Consider the following 21132-nt stretch of genomic DNA (forward strand, 5'->3'; position numbering starts at 1 on the left):
TGAAGTAAATGACATGCATATGACACTTACTGAAAATTATATCCATTTTTTCTTTAAGCCAGCTGCCTTTCTTTCCGACAGACTTCTGCTTTGTCGGTTAACCTAGGGCTTGGGTTTTCTAACACATGTTATTAGAAGGAATATATTTTCTATTTATAACACTTGAGGATACTAACTACTGCAATGCATTTAGCAAGCACTAGCAAGAACAGTTTTTATGAAATAATTAATATAGAAATTGCATATTATTCATCATACAAAAATTATTAGTGAGGTTTCCCCACAAGATTATAAGGGAAAGATGCAGCAAATGATTCTGTGGTATTCATCTGTGTCCCAAAAGAGTAGGAGAAGTTCGGAAATTTGCAAATGCAGTTTAAATTCATTACTTTTGTATAGTATATTTCTAAAATTAAAGCTAAGATGGGCCTTTAGTGCAGGGAATGCATTTTGGTAGATACCAAGAATATAATTTTGAGGCATTTGGGGAGACCATTGAGAGTATATTTACCCATAATCATCTTCATGTGCCCATGGTGTAACTGCATTTAGGCCAGTGGAGTTGCACGAAGAGGCTGATTCAAAGGCTATTGAAGATGATGTACATTTTCCATTCACTACAGTGGACTCTGATCAGGCCCTAGGAGTCTCAGATCTTTGGACTTGTTCACCCCTTCCAATGGGAAATCATCTTCAGCACCAATAGATCCCTGGCACCTCACCCCCTATTCTTACCCCTATGCCTCTCATAGCACCATGGGAGCTGAGCTGCAGTCTTTCCTTGTTGTACCTTCCTTTTCTCTCCCGTCTCTCTTTATGGAGGGAAGGGCTTTCCCTCTCTTGGGGGTGGAGATTGTGGAAAGGGCTGTAGTGTCTGAAGACCAGGGAGGAAAAGGTGATCTTGCTACAATCTGTTTCTGTCCAGCCACTGGCTTGGGTGACCACTCCTCCATAGCCTTGCCACTCTCCATCCTCTATCCCTGTTGGATTCGTAGGACCAGGAAGAGAAGGCAATACTTCTGTGGAGGTGGCTGACCCTCCCCAAGGTTCCCCACATGAGGATGGGAAGATCTGCACATGGAGGATCCCCTTTGCATCGAGACAAGGGTGCACGATTGGACCCTGTTACTAGACAGCAACAATTACATACGATGATAGATGTTAGAGTAGAAAAATACCCATTAGTTCATCCATCTCCAGCCCATGTCAAGCTAGCACGGTCTGGGTGGCTAAAGTACTTTTTCTAACCCTTCAGAGCCTGATCCTGTTGTCATTACTTATGGAGACAACACAGAGAATTCACACAGAGAAGCATCCAACAAATGTGGCTGGATCTTGCATACATTACACAAATTAGCACAGGAATGGTATATTTTGAAGATATAGCAGAGCTACATGGGGAACCCTACATTCAGAATGAACCTCTATTGTAAATACATAATTTAAGTGCATTCTGTTACTGCATTTCAGCCAGAAGAATCCTATGGTTTGTTTGTTTTTTCTTTTTTAACAATTCTCACTTGTGTAAGCTTGCACAATCTGCAAATTCAGCTGCAAATGATTAGAGGGCTCATCAAAACTGAGGCAGACTGGTGTGTTTGGTTAAGATTTAACATCTTTCTAAGTAATTGTAATGTAATGTCCGTCTGTCTATGGAAAGAAAGGGACATAAATGATGCAGTTCTATTGCATCAGGGGTTTTGTAAACAATTTACTGTTAGTCATAGATCTGAAGCAAAGGAGAGAGGATTGATAAACCTATTCCAAAGGGCTTGAAAAGTTAAAGTGAATTCTAAATGTAGATTAGGAGCAAACCATGACAGCCAAGCCAGCATTACCTCAGTTGATTAATTTATAAGGATACTGGTCAATGATTTTAACCAAAAGCTATGCATAGTAGAATCCTAATGGGATCTGTCTGTTAAGATTACATAAAGTAGAGCATTTGATTTATTTCATAGTTTTCCAAAGCTCCACTTTAACTTCATACAAATAATGCATTAGTCACACTGGATAAAATGGCATATTGAATCAAGTTGTGATTTTGTCTGCTTCTCATAATCTGATTTTATAAAGGATTAAATCTGTTTTAGTAGTTTATTCATATCATAAAAGAGATTGTTGGTTGAATGAAATCTTTACATCTGCCACTTTCTATCTCATTAGAAAAGACCCTTATTTTCTTCTAGTCTGTTCTTATCCCCAAGTGTGTGTGTGTGTGTGTATTTTCTGTACATGTTTGTGTATTATAATGGCACTGTATTTGCAAAAATGTGGTTAAGGTGACATCATTATTTCTGGTTTGGGGCTGGGGGATTGTATCAATCTAAGCATGTAAATATTCACTTTAGACTAAAACCTGACAATGTATCCACCCAGGAACAAATGAGATGTGTGTGTAATTATTTTTTTTTAATGAGTTTTACATTTGCTAACCCATATGGCGTTCTGTGCCCACGGGAAGGAGATTGTGCCTCCAGTGTTGCTCCTCTCCATCCTGGTAGCTTTACCAGGCCCTCCTGAGAAGTGAAGGCATGGTATTAGTTAGCCGAGCCATTCTCGCCACTTATCTTATCATCAGAGAGGAAACTGTGGGAAAAGGTCTTTCCAAAGGCATTGGTCAGAGGTTTTTTGCCTGTCTTGTTTCTGTTGACCACCTGCTCCATCAGACATCATGGTATCAATGAACCTGTTTTAGGGAGTACAAAAATATAGGAGAATATATATTTTCTCTTTTTTAAAATGTGATTCTTTGTGCTCAAATAACTAGAAAATGAAATTAAATGGATTTGTTTTTTCCAGAAGTATCCATCTGACCCTTAATATACAATATGGACAGAGTTGCACAGTTGTGTACGTCTGTGTGCATCTTGTCATTCATTTAATCACATTTAAGTCGGCATGTATTATAGAAAAATGTACATGAGTATATTTATATATAATACAGACCAGCCACAGATGTGCACAAATACTGATTTGCATGCGTGCATTAGGTGATTTACCCATGTGAATTTGAAAATATGGACTGTGTGTGTAAGAGAATGAATACATGATGGCATTCAGCTTGGAAAAGAGACAACTGGGGGGGATATGATAGAGGTCTATAAAATCATGACTGGTGTGGAGAAAGTAAATAAGGAAGTGTTATTTAGTCCTTCTCAGAACACAAGAACTAGGGGCCACCAAATGAAATTAATAGGCAGCAGATTTAAAACAAACAAAAGGAAGTATTTTTTCACACAACGCACAGTCAACCTGTGGAACTCCTTGCCAGAGGCTGTTGTGAAGGCCAAGACTATAACAGGGTTAAAAAAAGAACTAGATAAGTTCATGGAGGATAGGTCCATCAATGGCTATTAGCCAGGATGGGAAGGGATGGTGTCCCTAGCCTCTGTTTGCCAGAAGCTGGGAATGGGTGTCAGGGGATGGATCGTTTGATAATTACCTATTCTGTTCATTACCTTTGGGGCACCCGGCATTGGCCACTGTTGGAAGATGGGATATTGAGCTAGATAGACCTTTGGTCTGACCCAGTATGGCTGTTCTTATTCAGTGGCATAAAAATTTATAGCACATAAGAGCCATTGACCTCCCCTCCTCTTCCAAAAAAGCAGCCCTGGTTCATCAAGGTATGTAAGCACATGCATAACTTTAAACATGAGGATTCTCATTTTCTTCAGTGGAACTAATCCCATGCTTAAAATTATGCGCGTGCTGGTGTACCTTACTGACCTAGGGCCAAAAGGGGCATTAGTGTTTGGAAAAGGTGTATAGTATGTTGGGTGTGAGCTGTCATTATGACTGTAGAGGAAGTTATTTTCGTGTATCCTATAAAAGGCTGAAGTTTCCTCGGTCCCTTGTGTGTGCAACACAGAGATCGACAGTTGCTTCTTTGGGTTTTCATTTCCACTCATTTTTATTCAGTCTCATAAACCATATAGGGCCAGATTCTGCCACCCTGGCTTCTCATAGAGTAAGGCGCTAACCAGTGTGAGCAAGGGAGGCAGCTTCCGGCCCTTTATTAATTGCTCTTTTAGTCAGAGAAGCATGTTAGCATTCTGAGAACTTCCTGAGATGAAACACCAAGATCTTCATTCAGATTTTCTTTTGTCGATGGATGTTGCATTTTGATTGGACCCTGGCTTCTGGTTGTGATCCACATTCAAGCATACCTGGAATCTGAATGGGTATTTTGATCTGAAATTTTCCTCCTCTCTGTAAAAGGCTGATCTAAGAGGCTGCATCCAAATATTCAGGAACTTCAGTGGTGTTGAAATCTAGTCCCCCGACCCTTCTTTGGGAATTGCACAGGTAGATGTGTGGAGGCCACGGAAATCAGAGGAGCGCTATGCAAGATTCCATCCACTCTGAGTGCAGGATTGGGGCCGAATGTTGATTTAAATTGTGTAACTTGGGCCCATCTCTGATTCCAGCCAGGCATTTTGAAGACAGGACAATACAAAAACCAACTAGTCCTATGTGTTATTTTTCCTGAAGGTTCATTGGATCAGATCAGATCATTTGCCTTTTGCCTGAGTTGGCCATCTTTTTAGGAGACAGTAATGCTTTTGCTGCTTGACAGAGCTAAGTCCTTTTTTGCTTTAATTGTGTTTTTGTTGAAACCGAGAAGATGCATGTGGCTTTTCATAAATGTGTTTTTAGTTGTTAGCAAATTCCCATGATGTGGAACATTTATTTAAAGGACAGCAGTGTTTGCTGAAGCATAGGAGCTCCCGTGGCTCCCAAATTTGGGGCCGATTGTGTGGCGAGTGTGAATTGGTTTGTATGGTCAGGGAATTGGTTTCCATTTGAAGCCGGTGAATGAACAGTACCCTTAATTTTCAGTTAACTGGAACGGCCCTTTATAGTGGCTTTACATTAAATAATGCATTTTATTTCATTGATGTTTCTGATCTTGCATTAAATATATGTAGTTGAAGAGCCTGGAACTAGTAATATAAGATGTAAATGCCAGCACTGTGTTGCACCCTATTCTCTGGATTTATACACATTTTCAGATGCCAGGGATGTCAATCTGGCATATTGTGTGAGCCGTATATTCTTTTTTTTTAAGGCTTACTGATTGCAAAACTTCTTAAATATAAAATTATTTGAAAACTAAGAAAGCATTCATTGTTCTTGTATGTTGTAACATAAGCTGCATTTTGTACGGGTGAAAGCAAGGAGCTACAGTAATTAGGCAGAGTGCTAGCTGCTTTCTAGTAATACGAGTAGTTATCAAAACTATTATGCAGCAATAAAACGTGGACTGGTGCAAAGTTCTGTTGGTTAGTTCACAAATTATTCTCTGTGCTTGGCCCTGTCTGATGGTCGATGCAACAGACACAGCATACGTATTTAAATATGATAGAACAGAGCCTCGCTGTGCGTTTTCTGTGAAAAGCAGTGACTGTAGCAGCTCTGAATAAACAGAAAATGGCCTTTTATGGGCAATTCGTTGTATTTTATTTGGCAGCTGTTTCTCTTTAATAGGAATTTTTCAGTGGTATTTATTGTATTTTGTGCTGGTAGGGGGGGAGAGCTAGAGCAGCAAATTCCCAAGATTTGAGCAGCTTTTATGTGCTTTTCTCGTTTTGAACAATAGGAAAATATTGCTGTATTAATTACTGTTGTGCCTTATTGGCAAAAATAAAGATATCCTATGGTATGAAATTACTAATATGAGCGAGGCTTTGATTTTCTCATTAGCTCAGGGTATTTTGCATCTGTTCTGGTTCACGAGCTCATTGTTGGCATTTAAATAATAAATAGTAATTATGACTCGGTAATGACTAATAATAATAAAAATAAGTAGGCATTTGAGTGTGCATGCAGTCAGGCATGCTCCCATGTTTATCAATAGGTAGGATTGGCGGTCCCTCAAAATGAGCCATTTCAGTGTGCCCATTCACACTTTCTTAGATCATTGCACAACTTACATCTCCATTGCAGTGACGGCATGTAGATGAGCTATGTACAAGCACTCTCATCTTTGTATGTCAGGAGTGAAACGTTAAGGTTCTCACTTGAAATGGAAAATGTATATTCCTTACACTTAGGGGGGTGTGTGTGTGTGTGTGTGTGTGTGTGTGTGTGTGTGTGTGTACAGACCTTTCAATATATCATTGTTCTGAATTCATGAAAACATCAAAGCTTTGAATTTTCCTACCACAGCCTTTTAAGCATAGTTTTAGAAAAGTAGCCCAAAAGCACCTTCCGTAGTTCAGCTCAATTTGTGTCAGTTTCCCCATTTCTATAGATTCTACTACAAAAACAGATGCATTAAAGTAGTGTTAGGAGTCTATCTTAAACATACAAAAGCGAGGGAATCTCAAGTTAAGGCTCAAAATCCAAATCTACTGTCAGTTTATAATGCTCTCTGTCATGTCTGTTAGGACATACGCAGGTATGATGTACTATGCATAAACTTCAGACTTTTGCAATTCGTAAGCGATGCTGGACAAATTAAGGACAGCGCCTGCCTGCATTTGAACCCTTCACCTTGAATTTCTGGGCCATTATGGGACAATATGTAGAGACTCCATAGTTAAAGTGATGGTATGTTTCATTAATTGCCCTGATTTTAGCTTTCACCCCCAATTTAGCAACCCTGGTTTGGCCTGGACGTTTCTAGGTGTATTCTGTGGGCAATGGCAAATTAATTCAAAGTCTGAAAAAAATAAAATCACCAACTAGAGTCTAAGTTGCAGGTATTAAAACATGTCTCTATCTGTAATTCTGACATTTATATGCCTCTGTAGCTCAAAAGAAAATCAGGCCACTCTTATCTGGGTACCTGAATTTGTGAGTCTAACTTCAGGTACCCAAATTTGGAAATTGTGGCCAAAATGCCTAACATTTTTGGGTGTCTCTAGTTACAGATCATCTTGCTTGTAAAAATGTTGAACTTTACATGCAATTAAATGCCATTAAAATCTAGAATAATTTAAAAATTGGCTTATTTATGAAAATTGGCCTTATCGATCAGCAGGGTGATTCTTGCTTTAAGAAAGTCTGCATGTGCTGATGGGTGCTTTTATAAATCCTTCTAGGGTAAGGGGAAGCAGAAGGCTTTTTTTTAATTGATTAATATTATTTCTTGTTCTAACAACCTCTCAATTCTTATGGCACAAATAGTGTGTTTAAAAAAAACAAAAACAAGCCAAAACCAAAAAAACCACAAGAACTTGTTCTTGTCTTGAAGCAAAATAGTTTGGCTGTGGCGAAAGCCAACAGAAATCAGTAAAGCAAGTAGTTTATCAGCACATGACCCGAAACGTTCTTAAAGTGATCTGTGAATGGCCGCTACCCTAAATCTGCTTCTTGTCATAGTAATTTGTCTGGCTTAAGGGGGAAGTGGGTCTCCTTGGCAATACAAGAGTAAGTGGATGGCCATGTAAGATCAGATAGAAGTCTCTGGCAATAATGCTAGCACTACAACAAAGCAATTCTTTGACACCGTTTCTGCTGCCGCCACTGCTGTTAGTAAGTGTGCTAATTATCATGAACTTGATAAGGCTTATATTAATTGTCTGGATTAAATGTAAATTCTGGTTAAATAGAGAATAGTTTAACAATCTTGACCGGTGTGGGTTTGCCTAGCTGCTGTTTTCAATGTAAAAACATGCATTTAAAACCTTTTTTAAATAATCATCTCTATTTTTAACCCCTTCAGCAGATTTAGGGAGGGTTTTTAAACCTGTTCAACACCTAACAGTTCTCCTAATATTGTCAATATTTCCTCCGACTCCCCCATATTCCAAGAAGTGATTATCTGTTTGTGTAGTGAAATACAGTATGTAGCCCCAGCATTTCCAATGGATATAAAGAACCCAGCAGTGAGTTTGGACTCATGTATCTTGGTTACATGTGCATTATTGTAGTGCCAGGTAAGCTTTTTGGATCAGGGACTATTATTTACCATATGTTTGCACAATGCGTAGCACAATTGGGCCTCAGCTGTCTGGCCTCTAGGCTCTATCACAGTATAAAAGTTAAATAATAATTTAGTACTGAAGAAAATAATGCCTGGTCAATCTACAATGGTTGCCATTGGCTAGAGCTGGAGTTTTGGTTAGAGCAGACTTCTTGGTTCTATTCCTAATTCTACTTCTGACAGTGCGGTACGTCGCTTAATAATGGATATTATTGTATCCATGTTGCATCTGTCTGGGGGTGTTGCAAGCATTCGTTAATTAATACTTAATACATTTTAAAATAAGTTCATGTCAATACAAAATAATATATTAATAGTGAGGTATTATTACTGCTTGGGGGAGGACATCTCCTTGGGATAGTGGAGCAGGGAGGAAATCACTACCTTTTAACTGTCCAGCTCTATGAGTATAGAGAATAGGCATGTAAAACCAGCATCTTTCTAAAAAAATAAAGGGCATGAATAATTGTTGGTAATGGTGGTATATTTATAGCATATTTTATGTATTATACAATTAGGTATTGCTATCGGTTCACATGGCCTCTCCAGCTTAATTGGCAGGAGAACTGTCATACAGTAACACGTTACAGCAAGCTGCAAGAGCAGTGATCTTTTTTTCATTTGTGTCAGCTACATTTTTATCACATCTTTATTGTTTTTAATTTTTTTCTGTGAATTTAATGTGCATGAAAGATACTGGGCTGACAGCTCTGGAGACTGAAGTCCTCTGTTTATCTACAGAATTGGCCTTGACAGAGCAAGGTTCTTTTAATATGCTCAAACTGGGCCCCAAGAGAAATGAGAAGATATTTCAGTGTCCATTATTAGTTGCCCATGCTGTCCTCTTTGTTCTGATGTTGGTGCAAACACAAACGAAGGCACTACCTCTGCCCTTTTTATCTTAGGGATAGATCTGCATGGCCCACATTACCATAGCGTCTGAGCATCTCATGGTCTTTAATGTAGAGCTGCTCAGGAATTTTCTGTCCAAATATTTTTCAGATGGAAAATGCAGTTTGTGCAAAACAAAAAATTTCTATTAGGAAAATCATAGCAAAATATTTTGTTTCCAGTCAAGCTGACCTGAATCAAGACATTTCGGTTTGCCAGACTGACTCAGAACCTTTCATTTCAGGTCAGGGTGACATTACGCTGTGTCCCCCTGAGCAGTCTCCCTTCTGGTTGAATGACCACAGTGCATCACGTGAGCCACGTAATCATGTTATACCAGGGGAGATGTAGGGCAGGCAGGGAGCCCAGCCCATAGAAGGGAATGGCAGCATAAGCACCTGAACTACAACTCCCATAAGAGATTGCAGCTCCTCAGGGCATACAGATTAATGTGGAGCTGAACTGAAACTAAGTATTTTGGTATTTCTGAATAGAATTTTTCCAAAACTGTCTGTTCTGTGGGGAAGAAATGATATTTTGACTTCTCATCCTAATTTAGCATAGAAACAAATTTTGAAATATTAGAGTTCCAGGTGGGAAATTCTGATTTTCAACCAGCCCTGCTTTAGTTCCCGACAAATAACCTATGAGGCAAGACAGTACCATTATCCCCATTTTTCAGAGGGGCAAACTGAGGCCTTACAGATGTCATGTTCTAAGAGCTTACATGCACATTTATTCTTTGAGCTCCGCTGAGACTGCCAACCAGGTCTCTGGTTAACCTTAAAGAAGTCATGGGTTTCTGTGTGGAAATCTTGACCCTTTCAAACTGTACGGAGACCATTAACTCATTTCACATATGTCGATAGACAACCTCCAGACAATAACAGCTTTTGGACTCTGTTGACCTAAGCTGGGCTGAATTAAATCAGGTAATTATGAGATGATGGGCTGTATATGCCCTGAGCCGTCCAGTCCCCCAATGTCAGCTACATTTTTAGCTTATAAATGGCCCACGTAATCAGTAGGATAAGCAACCTTTGCTCAAATTCTGGGATTGGTAAAATAATATTATTATTTGCAAACAAAGAATTCTTACAGCCATACTGGTTTTGTTCAGTAATAGACATGTTCTGCACCCCACAGTTCAGGTACGGAGAATCTTCACACAGTAGAACTGGTGCAGATATACTGTGCAGGGAAGGGAAGATTTATTCAGCCAATTTGCTCCTCACCCCCACGCAGCCCATAAAGCCCAGTTTTGCAGGATCTCCCTTTTCACTGCTGCTCAGAGGATCTTGGTAAGCTGAGAAATAGTGGTCTGGGAAAGGGTAGTACATCTCCTGCTTTATGAAGTCATTCACCATTCCCTTGTGTGTGGACAGGATGAGGGGACTTTTACTGTGGAGATTACGCCAGCTTTGAGTAGCGTTTCTTCTGTCTGGCCTTCTTTACAGTTGTACAGTTGCTGGAAAAACTCCCCAAAGCGCGCGTGCGCTCGCTCTCTCTCTCTCTCGTACTCGCGCGTGCACACACACACACACACACACTGGTGCACTGGTGACAGGATTTGGGGCTTAGTGTTCAGCAATTGTACATTCAATCCAAAGTATGAGTCCACATTCAAATCTGAACCATGGTAGCTGTAACTTGGTCTTTAAAGTAGTTTTATAACCTGGTTATGGGGGGGAGGGAAGGGAAACACCCAGTCTACATTGAGCTTAGGAACATCGTTTAAACACGATTCTGGTGATCTTGGTTCTAATCTCAGTGTAGACAGGACCAGAGTGGTACGCTGAGTCTTGCTAGAGGTTGAAACCATGTTTGCAAGTGTGGGACAAAAATAGCTATGCATGTTCTGGCCACCTGTTCCAATGAAAAGAGGAACCCAAAAGTGGCTTATAATGGACATGAAACTCTGTGCTCTCCTCTGAGAACTACAGGTGCAAATAACTCCTTATTTTGAAATATGTAAACGGGCATGGTAGCTGCTGAGAAAGAAGCATGCATATGAATTCCTTTGCAGTGGGATGGTGAATATTTCTCTGGGTTCTCCTTTTTATATCAGCCTGTGATAATTACTAGACTTCAGTTTATATAACAAGAGCATCTTGTGCTTAAACACTTGCATGTTTTTACTGAAACCATCATGGGTTATGTCCACAATGCGGGGGGGGGGGGAGGGGGCAAAAAGGGGGACCCTTCCTGCCTGGGGACCCGACTGCCCGCCTTTTTGTTGCTGCTACTGCTGGGTTTTTTTTCCTTTCAGTTTTGTGTTGACTAATTTACTGTTTGTTCTAGAGCTGCAGTGAGTGGGAGCTAAACTTTAAATGCACATTTGGCTCTTTAAAAAGACATTTAGGGTACAATTACTGCTGTTTACCGTCTTATAATTGTTGTGTGTTTAGGCTTAGTCAGGCTTAGGAAGATGGGTATCTGTAATCTTTCAGGGCTTTGACTCCCGGTTCCACTTTTTACAAAAGAGAAACTAATTCTAGATCTACAGAGATAATGTAATGTTTTGTATGTGTTTGGTGCTCTGATATCGCAGCGATTAGTGTAGCATAAGTGCCTAGACAGACAGACAGACATAGCTAGAGAGACCGTGGAAGAAGACTCTTCTTGTGGTTCTGGTTTGAGTCATGGACTCTCAGTCTAGGGCTTGTGTACAGGTCTTGATGGCCATGATCACCCTTGTTTTCCTTAGAGTGCCCAAAGTTGATTTTTGTTGCAACATGGGCTCATGGTAAGGAAGAGGTTGAGAACCACTGGTTTACGTGGATGGCTGCGGTTGTATCCATTAAGTAGTACTGTGTACCATAGACCTCAGCAGTAAAATCAGTCAGATTCAGTCACCCTTCAAACAATGTCCAGAACAAACAAGGACTTCAGTGAGCCCCATTCATCAGATCCCTGAGCTGAAATCTCTCAACCTCATGGAAAGAACAGGGCAGGATCGAGGTTTGCCTCCAATATGTGTCTGACTGATAAAGGCCCTCTCCAGTCCCACAGTTTGTTTATAACAGGGGTGGTGAGTGGGTAGAGAGATCTCTTCTCACCATCGGGATTAACAAAGGCATTGATTGTTCCGAAGGCGACTGCTGGGGCAGGAAAGGGCTGGCAGGTATAAGAGGAGAGCGCAATCAGTGGCAGGAGAAGGAATTTTGAATTGTCCAACCAGGAGCAATCCAAGGTACCTGCCAGTAGGCATTCTCTTTGTAAAGACCGGGACAGGGATAAAACGCATAAATGTACACTGTCAGACGGGTAACAGAGTTGACAGACACATAAGCATTGGTTGAAATTATTTCTGCTCACAATGGAACTATTCCTCTTTCAACTAAAGTAATACATGCATATATTTGATTGCTTACACAAACTCCTGTGCCTTGATTATAACACTTGTTATGCCAGGATCTCCAAGCACCTTATCAGCATTAAAGAATCAAGCATAACAACATTCATGAGGTAGTATTCACATTTTACATAGGAGGGCACAGAAAGGTTTCTCTACGACTTGACCTAAGGCACTCAGCTAACATAGCTGTACTATGTTTTAATCATGGATAAAATATGTCTTTTTTTTCCTTTTGATTCAAAAAATGAATTGAGAAGCTTGCATTCCTATCCCTTAGTTTAAAATTGTTTGCTGTAGCAGCTCTAGAGTGAAAATGTAGTCAGTTGTCCGCGTTGATTTTTCCATTGAACTACAGTTGAAACAAAGCCCATTGTGAGAAAACAAAATGCAATTGAACCCTCTTGACAAATATACAACTGAAAAATACGTTAGTACTTGAAAGGCATGAGGATAAATTAGTTCAGAAGCATGACTAGCTAGAAAAAAAAATCTTTCTTCTCCTCCTCCTCCTCCTCCTTCAATTCCATGAGATTTATCTTCAGATGATCCGGAGAAATTGAAGGACATACATACCTTACCTGGGGTTAAAATCCTACCTATGTTTTTTAAATAGTGAAATGATTCTGTCTTTCAGGTTGTTTATAAACCCAATGGATGTTCTCAGTTGACTACAGAAAAATTAATCTACTTGAGGGTGCAATCTGTAATTGAAAACTGTTGAGAAAATATAGTTACCATTCAGAAACTAATCAGAAGCTATTAATACACATTGTATCCCTTTGTCATTAAACAAACTTAGAATACAAGTAACAACTTCTTCCTTCCATAGCAGTAGATAAATATGAGATCTTTCTCTCTCTTCTATGCCGTGTTTTGTTTTACATGTTTCTAGTAAAAAGGTGCATGATTGTGTGGTTGATGGATGCAAGTTCAGCCCGCCCTAGATATTGGTATTGGTCCCTTTTGTAGCCACCATTCCACTGTTGCTGCTCTAAGAATTCAGCAAAAGCCACTTCATCTATTTTGAATGAAGGTTTGCATATATTAGAGCTCTGAGCGGGTGTTCAGTCTTGCTGGTCGAAGTTCATTCTACCTCCATGGGGCCTGTTCTGTATCCCTTTAAAGTCAGTGGGAGTCTTTTCACTGACTTCAGTGGCCTTTAGATCAAGCTCACAAAGCTGGAGTGACTGGGCTATAGATATGGGTGGAGTGTGGAGGGATTGTGGCAGTAAAAGTCACTACTCCCCCGACCAAAGGCCAGACACAGAGCTTACCGCACAGCCCCTCCTCTCCTTTCTGCTATTCCAGCCTTGGGACTCTGCCATTTGCAAGGGGTGTTGAGGCTGCTGTAGCTGTAATTGCTGTGGCTGTTCATTATGGGTGAATTTCACCCACTGAGATAGTCCTCATATTCGATTGGTATAGTTGCTTCATGATTTTCAGTGGTAGAGGCGGATTTAGGTGCACAAGTTGTTTCTTGTTTTTAAAATTAAACCCTTAGATACGAACTGAAATCCTGAGCACATGCCAGAATTCTCGACTGATCCAATATGTAGCCATAAAAATCCGTGGCAAAACAGAGGAGTTAATTAATAAAGTCTAAGCACTAGTGCTGGTCAAAAACCTACTTTAATGAAAAATTTAGAAGTGGTTTTTTTTGTTTCAAATTGTTTAAAATGGACCCATTTAAAATGATTTTTTAAAAATACTGATTTTTTAAATTTTTTTTTTAAAAGTGGCAATTTTTTTTTACCAAAAATGTAAAATGTCAACAATGTCAACATTTTATTTGGTGAAAAAAATTCTTTTTTGAAAAAAGGTCATTTTTCTACTAAAAAAACTTCGCATTCAAACAATTCCAATGCTCTGCCAAGAATTCATATTATTGCAAGTGTCTGTCTACCTGTCCATATTTCAGTGCAGTGCACCTTCCTGCCATACTTTAGTACCTTTCATCCCATGGCACTTTGCAGTGTATAAAGTTAACATTAGAAATCTAGCACCTTAAATTCCCTAAGATAATCATTTTTAAAATGATGAATAAGACATCTCAACTGTTAAGTTTGGATTTAAGTGGCCCAGCAGTTGATGCCTGTTTTTTTTTGTTTGTTTGTTTGTTTGTTTGTTTTTACTTTCAATGGATAATATGTTTGAAACAAAGGACTGAACTGAATAAAAGAACTGTAGATAATGACTTGAAATGATATTCAGGAAATCCAAAATCTGCTGTCCTCCAGGAAGAAGTCCAGACATGTACAAAGATCTGCTCTCTTAATTAAGAGGGGAGAAATACTCGTCAGTGAGTTACGGTATTTTTATAATCCAATAGCTGCTAAAAGGGATTCTTGTCAACCTGGCCGAGGGGACACGTGCCTCTGTCTTCTAGGTTTGAATCTAACCCAGTGTGGCAGTGACCAAAACGTTGTTACCATTTGATAGCTGTTTGTTGGCCTGTGCAAAGTAATTTTAGTGTCAGAGATGTTCCCAGTAGCAATGGCACAAGAACAATCACCACAATTGGCACTAATTATCACTCTCGTTGGCAACCTCTGCAAAGAGCCCAAGGTTTGAATCTGAGCTCCTCTCTACACTGCTGTTTCCCATGGTCTACTTGTTCCGTGACTAAATAGTGTATTTCAGTTTGCAAGGTTGTCAATCTGGCATTTTATAGACACAGTAATTCATATAATGAAAAAACCCAGGGTCCATCATCTCCTTTCCCCTCCCACCTCTCCTTTAAATCTAGCGTGTGCAGGTCTTCTTTTTGGCATCGCGTTGCAATTTAAAGAAACAACTGTGTGTATGAATTTGTTGTACTGTATGAAATTACATTAGTTGGATTTCTGTGTGTTTTTGTAATATTTAAAATAAATAAAAGTTGTTTTTTTAAATAAAAGCAGCCAGTGAATAGCAGTAAAATACATAAGAGAAAAAAATAGGATTATGCAGTCTCTGAAAGAGCCAACAGATGTTCAGGGCGGGTTAGAAAAACAACATGATCAACGGTATGAAAGCTGCCGACAGATCTAAACAAAACCCCGAAATAGCTACAATTCTAGAATCAGCCTGCAAAACAGAAGATCATTACTGGCCTCCCCAGCACAGCCTCAGGTCTCTGATTAGTCTGAAAACAAGGTTGAAACTTCTCAGAAAGAAACACTGCTACTGAGGCAGGATTGCAACTTCACTGATAGAGCCCTTTCGTGCACCTTTGCCAAGAAAGGTAATCTGGAAGTAGGGTAATAATGAATAGGAGATTCCTTAGGAGGAGAAGGTTTCTGAAGTAAGGGCTTAGTTGCTGACCTCTTAAACTGAAAGGGAACCTGCCTAGGAGTCAGGGACACACTGTGATTATACACTGTAATTTAAAATAGGTTCTACCTTTACTGAAGAAGCTAAGCTGGAAGGAAGTCCAAACAGGCTGTGACGGTCATATAAAGTAACCTCATTCACTTTTGATGCTGCAGCAGACTTTCTTTATCAAAGAAATCTCAGGATTTAAGGAAACTAAATCACTACTTGATAATGTTTGGGAATGAGCAATTCTTGTGCGACTCAATTTGGAACCCTGCATTAGAATCCAAGGTTCAAATTAGTGTGATGGCTTGCCTTACTACCCGACTCTCAGAGCATCAGGAAAATTGCTTGTTCGGACAGACCTGAATGCAAGCCGTCAGGAAGATGTGGGATGCTACGAGCCAAGCCCTGCTCCGATTGAAGTCACTAACCACATTCCCACTGACATCAGTGAGATCAGGAGCAAGCCCTGTATTGTATATTTAATGGCCTAAGGCCTTTTCACTGTGACTTCAAATTGTTTCTTCACCTTAAGTACCACTTAATGGGCCAGATGCCTCCCCCCTAAATTCCACTGCATAGAGGAGAGCAAAAGAATAAAAGGCTAGGAGACAGGTAGAAAGAAAAAAAGTATCACACTCACAGAAGCCCATCTGCATTAGCATCACATGGTTAGGTTTCTGTATGTGGTTGGCAGGAAGAGAGGAGTGGAGGAGATGCTGTATGTTGTGCGACCCCCTGGCTAGGGGACAAAACTGTGGCAAATTGCCCTGGAGGTTAATCTTGCCTGGCCACTATAGCACGGCATGGCATTAGCTCCTTTGGTTTGGAGTCAACGGTGGCACAGCTCTTGAGGTAGCCATTAGGCTAAGAAGACGTGGGGCCCACATAGTGGTCCAAAGCTGGCTCACTGGATGCCAGCGAAGAGCAATGAGTCTCACACGTGAGTTTTCTTAGCAGAGAAGTCACGGCTTAAATGAACATGGAGATTGAGCCGTCAGCTCACTGGAACAGTACTGAAGCATGTTGGCTGGAATCTGTCTGGGGAAGCTAGTCATGGTGCTACTCAGGCAAGTCTACACTACTTATTTTCTGAAGAAATGGTGAGCTGCCATCCTTGGGCTGCCAGTCCAGCTCCTTACATGTGTGCTGAAAGTTTCACTTTATAAAAGAATGACACTTAACCAAGTAAGGGTTGATTCTAGGTAATGGGAAACGGTGCACACTGCTCCATTTTGATCAGTAATACCGGAGAAGAACCTATTAAAAATCTAAATTTAGAGTTATGGGTAAGGCCCATTGGTGTCAATGTGTTTTTATAGTCCCCATGTTTTGTGAAAGGTTAACTCAAGTTGTCAGTGGCTCACAAAAATAATATCTTAAACATGTTTAGATTGCTAAAACAGCCACACCGTTTTATGCCTTTTTTTGTTTGCAATAAACCATATGAAAATGCTAATTCTTGAGTCTACATTAATTTGTATATATTATGCAAACTGAGTAGCAATTAAATGCTACTGTGGTTTAGGTGGATCCCATGCTATATTTAAACTCTGTTGGACTGACATGGATTTTATTCACTAAAATAAATTGTTTTATTGTGGGGTGTTTACAAAGCAATTTATGATGGTAATTGGTTGTAGACGACACTATTGTGCACTCTGCTGAGATTTATTTTGCAATATGTATAGCAATGAAGAAACCCAGAAATAAGGTCAGAGAATTTCCTATGGCATTCCACTCGAGGGGGGAAAGGGGATAACGGGTTACTTGAGCAATCTTGCTTTAGAATGCTATAGGTATATATTTTAGCAGACATTTAAACAATCAGACACCGTATTAAAAATTAGTAAGCCATATATTTTCAGTTGAGTGCCACAAGTTTTATGACAATGCAGAATTGGGACCCAGTCATGCAGAATGAGGACCTTATTTAGTATCCACCTCAGTGTTGTTCCTATTTTTAATTTTATCTCACTTTGCAACATTCTTTCATTGATCACTGCCCTCTGCTTTCATATGCTGAGATCTACTGTCTTGCGCTAATGTATTGAGTAGAATTGAGCTCTTGACATCTGCTTCTAGAAAGAATCCAGCTTCAGTTTTTCAAATGCAGAGGTTAAACACTTTGACACATGGTAATTATAAAAGGAAAATGAATCTTTTCTTGGATCTAAAATTATTGTGTAAAAGAGTGTGTAAATTATGGTGTGCAAGTTAAGTAATGGCTTTTGTACTGAAATCTGGAATTACTATGATGTGGTAATTTATTTAATTTTCGTTTCTCAAATCTGCAATGAATTTAGGAAATACAAATTTATAGCAAGTGGTCTTTCTAAGAATTTCCCTAAAAGCAAGAGAATGCTTTATGGGACTTCCATTGGGATCATATTTATGCCATTATTTTAAAAAGAACTTTCAGTGAAAAATTCCAACATCTGATTTGTTTTACTGGCTTCTTATAATGGATTTTGCAAGCTCTTTAAATAGTCCTTACATTTTCTGGTTTAACTTGCATCAATTTACTTCAGTATTTGAAAAGTAAAACAATGATGAATATACTCCAGTATTTTGCTAGTAAATTTTAAAACTTCCCAAGGACACTTTAATATTTTTAAAAAATGCAACGGTTTGAAAATAAACCACAAACCACAATTAATTGTAATCTTTGTTATGGCCCTGATGTTGCCAGAGCCAGATTTTAGGTTTCCCTAGCAAGTCCCCTGGAAAGAAAGTTGAGGTTTTCAAATAATACTTGTTTCTTATAGCGCTTAAGTCATATTAACTACAGTGGCTCAGTTTCATCCCCAATAGTGGATGGTTATGAATTGGTCATGAATGTAATTCACCTTCGAGTCAAAACACTTCATAGAGAACACTGTTGTTGGAGCTGGAAAGTATACACTCAGGCTTGCTATAAATCAAATCCTGTGGTGCAGCATCTCTTTGTGCATGTTAAAAGAAAGAAGTAAGACGACTATATCAGCTGTATCTGAACCCTGCTCTTGTGTAACCAGAGCAGTTATTTTCTAACATGTAGTAAGCTGTTTCTGGCCAAAGGATAATGCAGACATGTCCCTTATACACACTCACTCTCTTCTGAACTATTTCTTTAATTCACAGTCTTTGGTGGCGTTAATAAAATCTGTCAGCAAAATTGGCTGAAAGAATTGTTTAAAATACAAAAGAGAGTTTGAACTGTCCTAATGATCTGTTGAACGGCTGATAACTTTGGGAATTGTTTCCTCTGTACATTAATTCTAGATACAAATTGGGATATCTTCACATTTGTTTAGAACAGATTAAGCCAATGAAGCTGAGAGGGGGGTAAGGATCTTTATCCATTTTCACTGAGCAGTGAAGTCTGAATATACAGCTTGCAATTGAAACTATTTTTCCAAAGCCTTTGAGGGCTGTTTCTCAGTCTAGTGTAAACAATTTATTGTTAAAGTTCTAGAATATTTGCATTTTAATTAAAGACAATTTTAATTAAATACAAAACTTTAATCAGAAAAGCAGAGTTTAGGCAGATAATGCACTTGCATGCTAAGCAAGGCTATTCTGAGGGGACCTATGCTCTAAATAAAACTACTTTGAGTGTAATTTTAACAGAAAAGTGGCAACTGTGTACATTCTGACCAGCTTTTTTATCTAAATGTTGGTAGGGGGAAAAAGGGATGGAATATTAGTGAAAATGTTCCTGGAAGTTACATCCTGATTTTTAAACCAGCATTTGTTATAATACACCTCTACCCCATTATAACGCCACCCGATATAACACAAATTCAGATATAACGTGGTAAAGCAGCGCTCCGGGGGGCGGGGGCTGCGCACTCTGGTGGATCAAAGCAAGTTCGATATAACACGGGTTTCACCTATAACGGGGTAAGATTTTTTGGCTCCCGAGGACAGCGTTATATCGAGGTAGAGGTGTAGTTAAAATGAAATGGGTCATGGTAAATAGGGTTAGTCCAAATTCTGCAGCCTTTATCATGATGATGTAGCAGCAGCAGAAGGACTGGAAGATCTAATGGTCCCTGCTGGCCTTAAAATATATCTGTTTGTGACCTCATTGAGGTATGCACTGTACACACATGAAATAAAATGCTAGTCCCTGCCACAACAAGCTTAGTGTCAGAAAGTAATGTGTTAAAATAGGTGAACAGGAGAACTCCCATTAATTTCAGTGGGAATTTGGTTGTGCAAAGACTGCATGATTGGGCAGTGGGAACAACTCCTTCAACATCAGGCATGCAACTATTCTTCTTTTAAGAAACATAATGGCAGACCCAATGCAAGGAACATCCATTTTTCCAGAAACATCTGAGTTCACTTACAACCTGAGGCGGTATTCCAAGGTGGAAAATTGGTAGAGGCTCTTGTTCCATGCCCTTTCCATATGTTTTTGTGGGATTCAGTTAGTACTATTCAGCTTCCTTACCTTCTGCACCAGTAGCTACTCTCGGGGTACTGGAAAAGCTTTTCTTTTTGGCATAAGATGGCAAAGAAAAGGCCCCTAAAATGTTCAACAATGATGACTGTAGGGAAGGAACAGGCAGCTGTTTAAATGGCATCTAGCGGGAGTATCCAAATGAATAGATTACCTTGAGGCAGTTCTCCTTGCGGATTTTGTGAAATCACCCAGTTACTGTGCAGCATCTACTGATAGATCCTGACTCGGTTGCTAAAGATTGTGCAAAGTATTCAGCCCATATTTAGACTTGTGCAGTTTGGAATAAAACAAAAGATAGGAAATTCTCCCGGCATGTGTTTTTGGTAAACGCCTTTGTCAGTGACGTTTCCTCAGACATTGAGGAAAAGGAGACATTCCTTGTCCACGTTTAAATCCTCCTGCAGGAATCGATTGGCCAAGCTACAGTCATGTGGTAGAACCTCTCAAAAGTGAAGGTTCTTTTTGCTGAACTTCAGGGCGCCTTTTGGTTAGGCTGCAGTCTAGGAAAGGCGAGGAGAGTGTGAGGAGAAACATGCAAAGTTTAAAGAAAAGGAGAAAGCCCACTGAAGTCAATGGAAGTCTTTCTGTTGATTCTGTGAGGCTTTGGAATGTCTGAGGAAATGGCTGTTTAAATACAGGATGATAAAATTATAAATCTAGCACTTATGTCACTCATTGGAGAAACATAAACTCAAGATTCAGTTTAGGTGAGAGTCATGAGATGGTAAACTCTGATTTAGATTATAAATTCTTTGGGGCAGGGACTGTCCTATTAGGTTTGTACTAGGTACTGTATATAACAATCCCAGTTGGAGTCTTTAGGTACTGCTATCATGCATATTATGAGTGAACAGAGAGATACTTAGCCATGTAAATAGACCAGTTTGTGAAATGACATATTGGTTTATGAAGTGACAGGAAGTATTTGACGTGACTGGGCTGATTTTGAGGTAATCTGTCAATTTGATCAAATGTGCAGGGAGATTTTGTTTGTAGACCAGTGCACAGTAAAGGAAAAGTCATTCCCTTCATTTTATCTCTGTTTTGATTGACTGTAGTTATCTAATCAACATAAAATGTGTACTACGGATTAAATAGCATTTCATGAATACACTCACTGTTATGTTTCTTGATTAAAAGCAAAAAGGGATTTGATACCCAGGATTCAATATTGATTGTGCTGCTAATTCTGTCTCA

At 39.4% G+C, this 21132-nt stretch overlaps 1 protein-coding gene and 1 long non-coding RNA gene across 3 annotated transcripts in view; one reads left to right on the plus strand and one right to left on the minus strand.

Moving 5' to 3' along the window:
* AFF2 (AF4/FMR2 family member 2) overlaps window positions 1–21132 on the plus strand; it is a 492794-nt gene that overhangs the window by 111965 nt on the left and 359697 nt on the right. The gene's annotated exons all lie outside the window — the stretch shown is intronic.
* Window positions 2593–21132, minus strand: part of LOC123378076 — a 37549-nt gene continuing 19009 nt past the window's right edge. Inside the window, exon 3 of the long non-coding RNA XR_006582451.1 lies at window positions 2593–2689. This is a non-coding gene — a long non-coding RNA (uncharacterized LOC123378076). The remainder of the gene's footprint in view (window positions 2690–21132) is intronic.

The sequence above is a fragment of the Mauremys mutica genome, chromosome 9, assembly GCF_020497125.1.
Source record: "Mauremys mutica isolate MM-2020 ecotype Southern chromosome 9, ASM2049712v1, whole genome shotgun sequence".
In the NCBI taxonomy this organism is placed as follows: domain Eukaryota; kingdom Metazoa; phylum Chordata; order Testudines; family Geoemydidae; genus Mauremys; species Mauremys mutica.